Raw genomic sequence first — 13,269 nt, 5'->3', positions numbered from 1 at the left:
CAGTGTACGTCAACATGGGTAGGTGTAAGGATGTGACTGAGTGGCAAAAAGGGGCAATCGTGTTTGGCCGTGCAGCGGACTGTTCAACATGTATACAAGCAGTGGTGTACTTCACGGTGCCACGAAACACATAATAATTGTAGATGGAAATGTATCCTGACTGAGAGGAACTGGAGACATGTTGCTGCAGTCAGTGAACGAAGGTTAGCGAGAGAACATTGTGACGGGAACGGCATGCAATGAACATTTGGAGTTGGTCACCTCGCAAGAGGTTATTGCCCATACAAGCACATACAGCTGTGAGTCTTCAGTGGGCTGGAAATCATAGAACGTGGACAGTAACTGACTGGCAGAATGTAATGTGGACCAACAAATCACGTTTTTGCCTGTATTCCAATGATGCACATCGTCGAGTGCACCGAAGACTAAATGAAGCATTTAATTCTGGATATGTGCAAGGTGTTTGTCATTTTGGGGATGTGTGTTGTATCATGGATTGGGCTAACTCACTGAGGTGACCACTAACATGAATCAACATGTTTGTTTAAACATTCTGGATGATCAGGTGGTGCCTTTCAGTCAACATCTGCATGATGAGTATATTATTGATATCCCAATTTTTCAAGATGACAGGAGGAAAGTTAATCGGGCTGGATGAATGTGTGACCGGTTTTATGAACACTCCCCCACCGTATTGCATCTCAATTGGTCTGCAAGATCACCTGACTTGAACCCCATTAAAAATCTGTGGGACATGTTGGAACAGCGAGTAAAATGCAGTCATCAGCATCCCCACAATTTGGTGGAACTGCATGATCAAATCCTCAGAGAGTGGCTTAATCTGGATGCTACTTACCTGCACAACCTAGTGGACTCATTTCCTAACCGAATCCAGGTGGTTATCAAGTCCAGAGGTATTAAATGATTCTTGTAATGATTTCTCCAGGGGTGACTAATTTTTTTCCATTGAGCTTATTTTTATAGCCAACGGCCATAGCCGTGTTGAAATACCGGATCCCGTGAGATCTCCGAAGTTAAGCAACATTGGGCGTGGTCAGGAGTTGGATGGGTTGCCACGCGCTGTTGGTGGAGGGAATGGAGGAGCGGAAATGAACTGGCCACCCTACCACACGTAAACTCCGGCTCAGGAACACCTCTGCGGAGGTTCGGACCTGCCTTCGGGCAGAACAACCCTTACCTTACTTATTTTTATACAGTGGATTAATATCCCGACAGATTGTGTCAGAGTTGATTGAATCTAAAATGTGATCTCTAATTAACGCTGGGTGATCTTAATTTGTGACTGGTATATGAGATATGTTGCTTATTGGGACTAATAATCAAAATCCCTTAGAAAATGCAGTGAAATAAGCCATATAAATGAATGAATTGTGAAGTTAAAGGACATGCATCTGATTCATATTTCTCAATAATAACGCATGACGTCAAATAAGGAAATTATGGACTGCAAAATAAGTACCTTACACACTGAAGTAATGGAGTATAAATAAGTACCTTGCTATCATGAATTGCAACCATCAGCTCATACGTGCTCATTAAGTCTTTGCAGATAAATCTTGAAGGTCTAACTGCAAAATTCCAACAGCGCTAATGGCCTAATTCAAAGTCACTCCATTATATCTAAACTTATTATTACTTCAGGTAATTATCTCTGCTTGAAGATAAGCCTAAATCATTTCATATTTGTTTGTTTGTTTATCACGCCTTCCTAATAAAGAAAAACTTACGATGATCTATTCCTCATGGTCGACTCACAGAAAGTGTATCTGCTTTGATGTCCATACACGCACAAATATCTAACTAAATCCAACATGACTTCAACGCACATCGCATTGAAAACTCACAGCCTGTTTTCCGTTTCAACCGGGTCGGGAACAGAATGAACGAATGCCCCATCTAGCGGCAAGGGTAGGAGCTGTGCTGGCTGCCAAAGCCTGTCGCACTCCTCTGGAGTAATGATTAATGATTGACAGATGAAATGAATTGATGTTGGATAGTATTGCTGGAAGGAAGATGACAGGGAAAACCTGTCCTGCCCGTGCTTTCTCCAGCACAAATCTCACATGGAATGACGAGGAATTAAATCATGGAACCCAGGAATGAGAGGCTGGCACTCTGCCGCCTGAGACATGGAGGATAAGTAAATCACATTAATTTAGCGAAATTCTGTGTCGGTGCGACGTAAAGCCCCTAGCAAAAAAAAAAAAAAAAAAAAAAAAAAAAAAAAAAAAAAAAAAAAAAATTAGCGAAATGGCATGAAATTATTATTCTCCGGGCCACCTTTTAAGCAGACTAAAGTCGAGGAGATGGTGTAGGTCAGTTGAAGAAGCGGATGAGAGGGACTGCACCTACGGTGTTGTCACATGGTTGGAGAGGGGCAAGGGTGCACGTGTTTCATGCCTTCTGTCAGTACGAGATATGGCAAAGGTGTACCCAAGGCAAAGCTGCCATACTTAGTCAGTAGATATCTTGACCACATGCATGCAACTACTATCATATTACCGCACTGGACGTTTAACACAGCAGTGGCGGTGCGAGACCATTAACACAAATACGTTAGTGCATTCATTCTTTCATACGTGCTTAAATTACAACCAGTGAGCTGTGCTGTTGGAGTACAACTTTCAATCGTGTGCCGGTTCATTTGGCAACCACGGTGGGTGAGATGAGGCGATGGCGTTACTTCCGTTTTACTCTGTTCAAAAAGTGACCTCGAGTGTAGATCATAATAATGAATTACAAGCAGTCTACATCAAACTACTAAGGAAAGGTGAAAATAGGGAGAGAAAAATACAATCCATCCAGAACATGCTAAAAAAATACAGGTACAATTGGTGATGGAAAGAGTACAAGGAAAAGGAAATTAGGCTTGATTACATTACTTGAGGATTAGTTTTCACAATTACAAATCTCTCTAACAAAAAGTAATCAGTGAAATTACTTGACAAAATTTCAGTCTTAAGGAAATCACTGTTTGTTTTTTGCTTGGGGCTGGATTAATACAAATTGAAGTAATATGTCGCTTTTCCTTGCAAACTTTTGTGTGTTTGTTTAGCATAGAGACATTACTTGGCTATCATCACTAGATGTGACTAAACATGATACCTTGGAAATTTCGAAAGATCGTTATCATAATTTTTATTTTAGTTTATGACTTTTGGCATTTCAAATAGTTCACCATTTTCTTTTACTTAAAATTCTCATTGTTAGCCCTCGACATATAAGGGGGGCGGGGGGAAGTATTTTTGTATTTTCTGAAAAGATACCCTACAGCAGCACTTGCAGGAATACCTGTGCTTAATTATAAGAACAATGCTGGAGTACAGTAAATAGAAATGGCGTATGGCTTTTAGTGCCGGGAGATCCCATGACGGGTTCGGTTTGCCAGGTGCAGGTCTTTTGATTTGACACCCATAGACGACCTGCGCGTCATGATGAGGATGAAATGATGATGAAGACAACATGCACCCAGCCCCCGTGCCAGGGAAATGAACCAAGGATGGTTAAATTTTCCGACCCTGCCGGGAATAGAACCCGTGACCCCTGTGACCAATGACCAGCACGCTAACCATTTAGCTATGGAGCCAGAGAGTGTATTTGGAAGTACTATCTAGAAATGATGAAGGTACTGGCTCTGCTGTAGTAGAACTAAGAATATTATCTTCATCTTTTTTTTTCAAATGCCATTTGTTCAGGGCATGGACCCATGTGGATCTTTTGTCCCTACTGACACCACTATGTATTGTATGAATTTGCGTGTAAGTGGAATGGCAGTAGTGTGGAATGTTGTGTGTGGGTAAAGGAAGATTAAGGACGTCACAAACACCCAGTCCTCAGGCCAGGGATATTAATCATTACAATTAAAAACTCCTAACCCGGCCGGGAATCGAACCCGTGGCCGCCGGGTGACAGGGGGATGCGTTGCCCCCTACACCGCGGGTCCGGACTCTCTTCATCTTAAGATACTTTTTTCACATTTCTTCTTCCGTGCGATATATATCAATCAGTAGAATACAACGATTACAATTTCATTTCAAGAAGTAAGAATAACTTCAGGTAAAAATTAATAAGAATGTAATCGTTACAAGTAATTAGATTACTTTTACTCAATTGCTTCCCCACTCTGGCTAACAAGGGGGCATTCCCTACTCGTCACCACCGATTTCGCTAAAATTTATGGAACACGCAGGGCTTGGCTAGAAATGAAAGTACCCAAAGTGGGAACTCCAGATGGCTAAGCGTATAGAAAATAAAAATAAAAATGTTGACGCGCCTCTCGCACCGTATAAGCCACTTACGTTTGTGCGCACATCGAGCAGTAGTTGGCGTAGCGGTAAGAGCTTGGACTAGTAATTCGATAGCCGTGAGTTCGGCTCCCCGTGTCCAGAATATTTTTTCTCAATTTTTATATTATTCATTTATTTTCATCATTATCATCATCATCATCTGTTTACCCTCCAGGTTCGGTTTTTCCCTCGGACTTAGCGAGGGATCCCACCTCTTACCGCCTCAAGGGCAGTGTCCTGGAGCTTCAGACTCTTGGTCGGGGGATACAACTGGGGAGTATGACCAGTACCTCGCCCAGGCGGCCTCACCTGCTATGCTGAACAGGGGCCTTGTGGAGGGATGGGAAGATTGGAAGGGATAGGCAAGGAAGAGGGAAGGAAGCGGCCGTGGCCTTAAGTTAGGTACCATCCCGGCATTCGCCTGGAGGAGAAGTGGGAAACCACGGAAAACCACTTCCAGGATGGCTGAGGTGGGAATCGAACCCACCTCTACTCAGTTGACCTCCCGAGGCTGAGTGGACCCCGTTCCAGCCCTCGTACCACTTTTCAAATTTCGTTGCAGAGCCGGGAATCGAACCCGGACCTATGGGGGTGGCAGCTAATCACGCTAACCACTACACCACAGAGGCGGACATTCATTTATTTTAATTCATTTTATTTATTTATTTATTTATTTATTTATTTATTTATTTATTTATTTATTTATTTATTTATCTGCAAAACTCATATAGGACGTCATTTTTTAATGTGTGCACAATTGTAGAAAAATTGGAGTTGCGAAATTTCCCGACGTGTTCAAACAGAAATTCTTTTTTCTCCTTTTTTGGCTGTCTCCCCTCCTTGGAGAATGTGCCATAAACGTGAATAGTCGTTTCGCTGTAAGATTCGTTTTCACCTGACAAGTGAAGGTTGCTCCTGGCGGCTGTATACAAACAGATTCTTGGCGCAGGAAGAAAACATTCTGACAATGAAATCCCAATTTTTTTTACCTATTCTATGCCTTTTGCGTATAAATAAATAAAATGAATTATTCACCTATTTGCTTAATTGGAACATGAATAATATAAAAGTTGACAGGAAAAAGAACCAGCCCCCACACGGCGAGTCGAACCCGCGACCATCGAATTACCAGTCCGAGCTCTTACCGCTACGTCAACTACTGTTGGGCGAGCGGACTAACGTAAGTGGCTTATACGGTGCGAGAGCCGCGTCAACATTTATATTTTTATTTTCTATACGATTGGCCATCTGGAGTTTCCACTTCAGGTACTTTCATTTCTAGCCAAGGCATGCATGTTCTATAAATTTGAGCGAAATTTGTGGAGGTGAGTAGGGAATGCCCCCTTGTAAAATAGATGAAACTGAGATCGATTTGCAAGGTGGGAGTAGTGATGGGCAACGCTCTCGCTCGAGACTCTCGAGACTGACGTCACAGATCTCGAGACTCTCGCGAGAATCTCGAGACCGATTCTCCTGCATTGCGTGCTGTGCGTCGTCGCAGTAACTACGAGTGTAAGCTTGATAGTATATCATCAGCAGTTCTCATATGGAAATGTGTATATCAATAAATGTTACTAAAAGCCTGGGAGAGTACTGCGTTTTGAACTGTGAGCCCCTTAATACCATTAACGAAAGTGAAAATTGAATGTCAGTACTGTATCTTAAATTGTTCACAACTTATTTGAGGTGGACATCTTAGCTGAATAACCCTGTATAATTTGTAAATAACTGTAGATAGGATGTACACCTACTTGGATACTAAAGGCGTGCATTATTCGAACTGGAGACGAGGAAAGATATGCTTTGTTACATATGCAACCACCATTACACATGAGTGGAACGTGTAATCTAAAATGCCCGATTTTGCTCCAATTCTTTCAGCAGGGGTGATGGGCTACGCTCTCGAGACCGATTCTCGTGTGCTGCGAGCTGTGCGACGTCCCAGTAATTACGAGTGTAAGCTTGATAGTTATCATTAGCAGTTCTTATATGGAAACGTGTGTGACGATAAATTTTGTCAAAAGCCTAGAAAAGCACTGCATGTTGAACTATGAGCTCCTTAATACCATTAACGAAAGTGAAGACAGAATGCCAGTATCTTAAACTGTTCACGAGTTATTTCAAGTGAACTTCTTATCTGAATAACTGGTATAATGTGTTAATAACTGTTATTAGGATGTAAACCTACCTGGATGCCTCACAATCGTCGGCAGGGTACCTTCTTGTGATTCAGACCGGGCCAGAGGTGTTCTGTGACTTCTGTGACTATTCTTCCTCATGTGTTTTTAAGTGTCGGACCATCGCAGAAGTTTTTCTGCAGACGTATTTTACTTCTTTTGGATAAAAAAAGTACAGCGGGCTGTGCTATGTGGCATCTCTTCAAAATAACCGACATCCACGATTTACGTTGCATTTGGGACATCGTCTTCAAGTTGTCGCATACAACTAGACACAATTACACATTGCACTGTCATATACCGAAGTACCTAATTATTATTATTAATAACAAATACATCGCAAAAGGGGCATATCCCGGTCGCAATTGTCACTAACAGTAGTGTAATAATAACCAGCATACTGATGTGAGCAAGTTTTCCTTCGTAAACAGGATACATTGGAATAAATTACCTGCAACAGTCTTTGATAGATTCTCTTCCGGTATCAAATCCTTTAAGATGATGATTAATGCTAGTGTAAAGTGAAAAAATGAAAAGCTGTAAATGACGGACACTGAATTTGTAATTTTCTTCTGGATTTAGAATGTTAAACTAGTATTTCTTCTGATATTTTCTCTTCATGGAATTGCTTGTTGTACTCTTGTTGTTGTTGTAGTTATTGGGTAGTTATGTTTTATAATATCACTTGTAGTGGTAAGCTAGTAGTACATTCAACCTATAGTATTGTAAGCCATAGTGTTAAGTAATGGAAATACTTAAGCTGTGTGTGAATTAGTGGATAATGATGCTGGATTTAGAAAGTTAAACTCGTAGTATTTCTTGTCATATTTTCTTTCGTTGTTGTTGTTGTTGTTATAGTTGTAGGGTAATGATGGTTAAACTTCACTTTATTATCACTTGTAATGTTAAGCTAGTAGAAAGCTCAACCTGTAGTATTGTAAGCGGTAATGTTAAGCATTGGAAATACCGGTACTGAATTTGTGTATGATGATGCTGGATTTAGAATGTTAAATTAGTAGTACTTCTTGTAATATTTCCTTTCCATGGAATTGCCTGTTGTACTCTAGTTGTTGTTGGGTAATTATGCTAACTTTACATATGACGCGAATACTCTATAACATTGTAAGAAAGTATTTCCTTCGTCACCAAAATATCGGTAAACACAAGCAGTGGTCATAATATGATATTGAATGTGGGGTCTGATAACAATGTACACCTACCTGTCAAAAGAATTGGAGCAAACTGAAGCATTTTAGATTACACATTCCACTCATGCGTAATGGTGGTTGTATATGCAGCAAGGTGCATCTTGCCTCGTTTCAAGTTCGAATACTGCACGCTTCTAGTATCCAGGTACGTGTACCTACAGTAGCCGTCAGGTTCTGTACTTAAACCACTCATTCGTGTACCTACCAGTGCATACAATGCCAGAATGCGTATCCTTTATAATTATGTTATACTGCGTTAAAATATACCTCTGTAGAAATGAACGCCCTAGTCGCTTGTTAATACGTGTTTACGAAATGGAGAAGGCCCGTGGTTGGCTATTCGCATACTCAGCACAAACAACGTTCAACTCCGACACCTGTAGGCCTAACGACACGCTGTTCGCCGCACAATGCGGGGACAACGCTCTTGAGATCTCTCGAAATTTCTCGCGAGAAATTGTGCCTGCGCTAGTCTCGAGAAGTCTCGATAAATCTCGAGACCTAGTCTCAGACTGCCCATCACTAGGTGGGAGACTCTCTCAAGACTCGAGACTGTGTTGCAACTACAAAGACGCACACACGTGATACTGTCAATTGTGTACATTATTCTATTTACAAACACATCAATAAACCACCATTTTGAACACTTGGCTGATAGAAAGAAGAAGTCTGGAACACTTGCATGTCAACCAACTACCAACCCAACAAATTCACATCATAAATTCATGTACTCGATTAACGACTTGCACTCACAACCCTTGCTAAGACAACTCAACTCCCAAGGCTGCCTCTTTATATACATTGCCTGGCCAGGCTTCTAGAAGGATATGACACAACATGTTTTCTCGTAATTTCTAGTCTCTCCAATACCTACAGTATGTATAAATGGTTCGAATGTTCAATTAACCTCTAGTGACAAAATGCGTTGTTCTGAATTATTACAGTGTGTTGCACAACATTGCATGGGATTTATACATCATACATACAGGTAATAATAAATTATATACTGTTAATTACGTGTTCCTGCACTAAATAAACTCATATTAATGCGCATGCAGCAGATGTTTCATGACATAACTTCACAAATAATACAATCACGATGTATACCAATTAACGTCCTACATAACAATACAACACAATACAATAGATTTATTTTGTCTGGCAAGATTAAGGCCATTACGCCCTCTCTTCCATCTAACCAGAATATAAAGTTTTTACATGTGCAAAATTGAAATAAATACACTTACAATTGAAACATCTTGCAACTGCTAAACAATACAATATTACGATAAAAAATAAAAAATAAAAATAGGAAAAAATAGGAGAATGACGATGATGATGAAGATGATTATTTGCACAATTATGACACGATTAGCTAATTTCTATTATATTTGTTAATAACAGTGGGATTATATAAAGTCTATAGTTTGAGGAAGGCTAAATCTACAATATTTCCATAGCATTATTTAGTAGGTAGCGGTGACAAAGTTGCCTAAAACTAGCAGGTGAGGCTCCTTTGACAGAGACGGGTAGTGCATTCCATTGTCGTGCCGAAGAAATAACAAATAAGACGCCGAGATCTTTGAAAGATTCACTGAAATCAATTGGTGAATTTTGTACGTAGAGTTTTGGTAAAGTGAATTTGCTTATAGTTTTTGAACAAAGCCGAGGATGTGAAATTATTATAGCTTGAGATTTTACGTTATTTAATCTAAGTCCATGCATGTCAGTCCAGTTACAGATTTCTTGTAAGTCTCTATTGAAATTTTTAATTTTATCGGTTAGTCTTTCCGGTTCACAGTGCAAGTATAATTGTATATCGTCAGCGTACATGTGGTGTCTGCAGCTGTTTACCGACGACGTAATATCATTGATATAGACAGAAAATAGAAGCCGTCCTAGGACAGACCCCTGTGGAACACAAACCTCTACGGATCGCCAGGATGAATATTCATTGTTGTTATTTCTTACACACTGCAGATGACCGCGGAGGTATGAATTCATCCACTGAAGACTGTTTGTCGAGAACTGGAGTTTAAATAGTTTGGAAAGTAGTATGTTTATGTCAACAGAGTCAAAAGCTTTAAATAAATCAAGAAGAGCTAGTATGGTAACTTGTCTTTTGTCCATCGCAGTGCGAATCTCGTCTGTAACCTTAAGTAGTGCAGTACTAGTGCTGTGGTTACGTCGAAAACCAGACTGGTGTTCGTCAAGAATATCGTGTATTTGCAAGTAGTTGGAGACTTGTTGGTGTAGAACGAATTCTAGGGCTTTTGAAAGGACCGATAATATGCTTACAGGTCTGTAGTCAGTTTCGTCTTCAGGCGGTGATTTTTTAGCTAGCGGGACGACAACAGCAGCTTTCCATAAGGAGGGATACGTGCCAGTCGTTAGTGAGTAGTTAAATATGTGAGTTATAGTAGGTAAAATTATGTCAGTTATTGTCTTAATAAGTTCTATTTCTATGTTGTCTATCCCTTTGGACTTCGATTTTATTCTAAATATGGCTTGTTTATCTTGCGAGGGTGTCATATCTGAAAAGATGAATTTTTCTCTGTCAGGTGCAGGGGAGTTGTAATTGCTGTATAGTGTTCTATGTTTCCTTTCTCTGTCAATGGTATGTCCGGGAGTGGTAAAATATGTATTGAGGGAGTCCAGGGAGATGTCAATAGGATGGTCGTCTCTTTGTTTACCTATTCCCACGTGTCTTAGTTCTTTCCAAGCCATAGCAGGTCTAGTATTTTGATTTATCAGGGTATGTGCATGTCTAATTCTAGCGTTGCGAACTGACTGCGATGTTTTATTTCGTAGCCGTTTAAATGCGACAAAATTGTCTTGTGTCGGTTGTCGCTTAAACTTTCTATGTGCGGCATCTCGTCTTGCCATTAACTCCTTTAGCTCTAAGTTTAGCCACGGTGCTGGGGCTCGCATTACCCGTACTGTTTTCGGCGGGGTGTGTCGATCATAGAGCGCTGTCAGATATTCGTTAAGTATGTTTACTTTAATGTCAATGTCGTCAACTGTTAGTATATGGTGCCATGGAACATCTAGTGCGTCTTCAGTGAACATACTGCAGTCAATTTTAGAGAGATCTCTGAATGTAATAGTCCTTAGTTTTGTCTTTCGGGTCTTTAAGGAGTAGGATATGTATATTAGGTCATGAGCTGAAATTCCTGGTAGGCCTACAGATATCTGTCCCTGTTGTAGTACTTTGTCTGTATTCTTGATAATCATTAAGTCGATTGTCGTGTGTGACGTGGCGGTGTGGTGAGTAGGGAGTGTTTGCAAAATGCTCATATCGCAAGATGTAGTCATGTTTAAAAGCTGCCGACATTCGGCATTGTTGTTTCCGGTGTCTGTGTTAAAGTCGCCCATGACAATTACATGTTCATATTGCGGGAGTACGCGTAACAAAGCATTCTCTACGTCCTCCAAATGTCCAATCGCAGGTGGCTTGTACACCACACAGACAGCACATTACCTACTGATGGACTACGATTATTTCCAAGAGCAGGAACCCCGGTCGTCTATTGTATTCGCTATCTGAACATGCAATTATCCTAGGCTTTAAACTGGTTTTGACTATCGCTGCTACACCTCCTCCCCTCTTTCCAGCTCTGTCGTTCCGAAGAAAACAGTAGCCAGGTATGTTGAAAGTCTTCGAAGGGATCAGATCATGAAGCCAGGTTTCAGTGAGAAGGCAAACATCAAATACGTCCGGGACAAGTTCTTTAATTTCGTGGAAATGGGCAGACAATGAATGTACATTTAGATGAGCTATATGGAGACCTTTCGGGAAGGAGGAATCTTTAGCTAGGAGCAGGTCTCTAGTTGAGTGAGAAGGAAGGGGGGTAATTCCAGGAGCGGTCAGTGGACAGTTGTCACAAGGTCGTGTTATGATTGCGGAGAGTGGAGGGGTGAGTGAGGCCTTGAAAGGGATTGTGGCTGGGAAGGAATGTCCGGTACTGTCAGAGGAGAGTAACCCATTAGTGCTCGTTGCCACCTTATGAAAAATTAATAATCATGCGAATGAGATAATCTAACTAAAGTGAGCTAATCTAATTACCTTATGAAAAATTAATAATTATGCGAATGAAATAATCTAACTACAGTGAGCTAATCTAATTAAATTACACTAAGGTGGTATTTAAATAAAATGAAATATACTAAATAGAGATCAGAACAGTCAAGTGAATTGTCCGTTTAGTTGCTATCTCTATCCTCCGGTAAGTCACACAGCCGGTTAATGCGCACTTTGCCCCCATCAGGCTTCTTAATGATGATATCACCGTCTGCAGTCCAACAGTTCGCTACATGGAAACGGTGAATGGCGGCCTTCAGTATGGAGAGTCTAGCGGACGTGAGATCTTCGCGGATGGTGACATGAGTGCCCTTTAGTCTCCTTTTGTTACGGAATACTTCTTGTCGTGTACGATAGGAAGTAAACTTGACAATGATAGGCCGAGTTTTCTCTACTGATTTAGGCCCATTGCAGCAAGTTCGTCAGTATTTTCTTGTGAGCTCTCCTGCACTCCAAAGATTCTAAGGTTATTTGTCCTACTATATTGTTCGAGAGAGTCGCTTCTAGCTTCGAATTCTGACCTAACTGCCCGGATTTCCTTGTCCTGACACTCAAGTTTGTTCTTTACATCCGCTACAAGTTCAGCATTGAACCGGAGAGATTTCTCTAGTTCCTTAACGACAAGTGTGGTCACTCGCTCCGATATCGCCTCTATAATTCTGTCCAGAAACTTATCCGAGCTGAGAGTCTCATTCAGGATCCTCGTGACGGTCTCTTCCACGAGGTTGGCTCTACCACTCGCTTCCTTGCTGTTGCGCTTGTTACTCCTGGTCATCTTGTTTCACAATGGAATATTTTAATGACTTGATAAAAATATGACCACGACAGGGAGACACTTTCACTTTAAACACTTTCAGACTATGTTTGCACACTTTAACATAACGTTTGATATATATTACTAGGAAATAACACCTGCTAATTCACTTTGACTGAGGAGCTGATCTCACGCACGTCCGTCAGCCATGAAAGAAATAAATACTAATACTAATACATGTATACAATTTCATAGCCACACGTCGCAAGTCATAATAATCATAATAATTGAATCGTTTGTTGCAGAAACAGCACTTCTCCACTTTTTGACACTATATGAGTTATTAATACCGTACTGCCTTGATTAATGCACGAAGGGCTACCATTTTGTTCAGAAAAAACATTTCTACCATATATCTATGCCTGTCAGTCGCGAATGAAAGTTTCCGTTTTGTGCAGAAAGAACACTTATCCTGGAGAGGTGTTGTTTTTACTTCACTTGAGTCTCTAGGAAGAGGTGTGAAAAGAGATGCAAAAGTCGCGTTTCATATAAATCAATTTATGGAGTTTCAGTATGAGGCAAATCATGTCTTAGGAAAATACTGTATTGATGGACTGTGCGTTCATACCTTCAAGTTGCTTATTTCTGCAACCCGTCTCCCTGTGTTACCAACCAGACTTGCTTATCCACAAGGCTGTGTTCCATTAAATGAAAAGAAATTAGCAGACATAAAGAAGTTGGA

Source organism: Anabrus simplex, chromosome 5 (genome assembly GCF_040414725.1).
Source record: "Anabrus simplex isolate iqAnaSimp1 chromosome 5, ASM4041472v1, whole genome shotgun sequence".
Taxonomy (NCBI): Eukaryota; Metazoa; Arthropoda; class Insecta; order Orthoptera; family Tettigoniidae; genus Anabrus; species Anabrus simplex.
The sequence above is the reverse complement of the archived record's forward strand: the minus strand, read 5'-3'. Positions refer to the sequence as shown.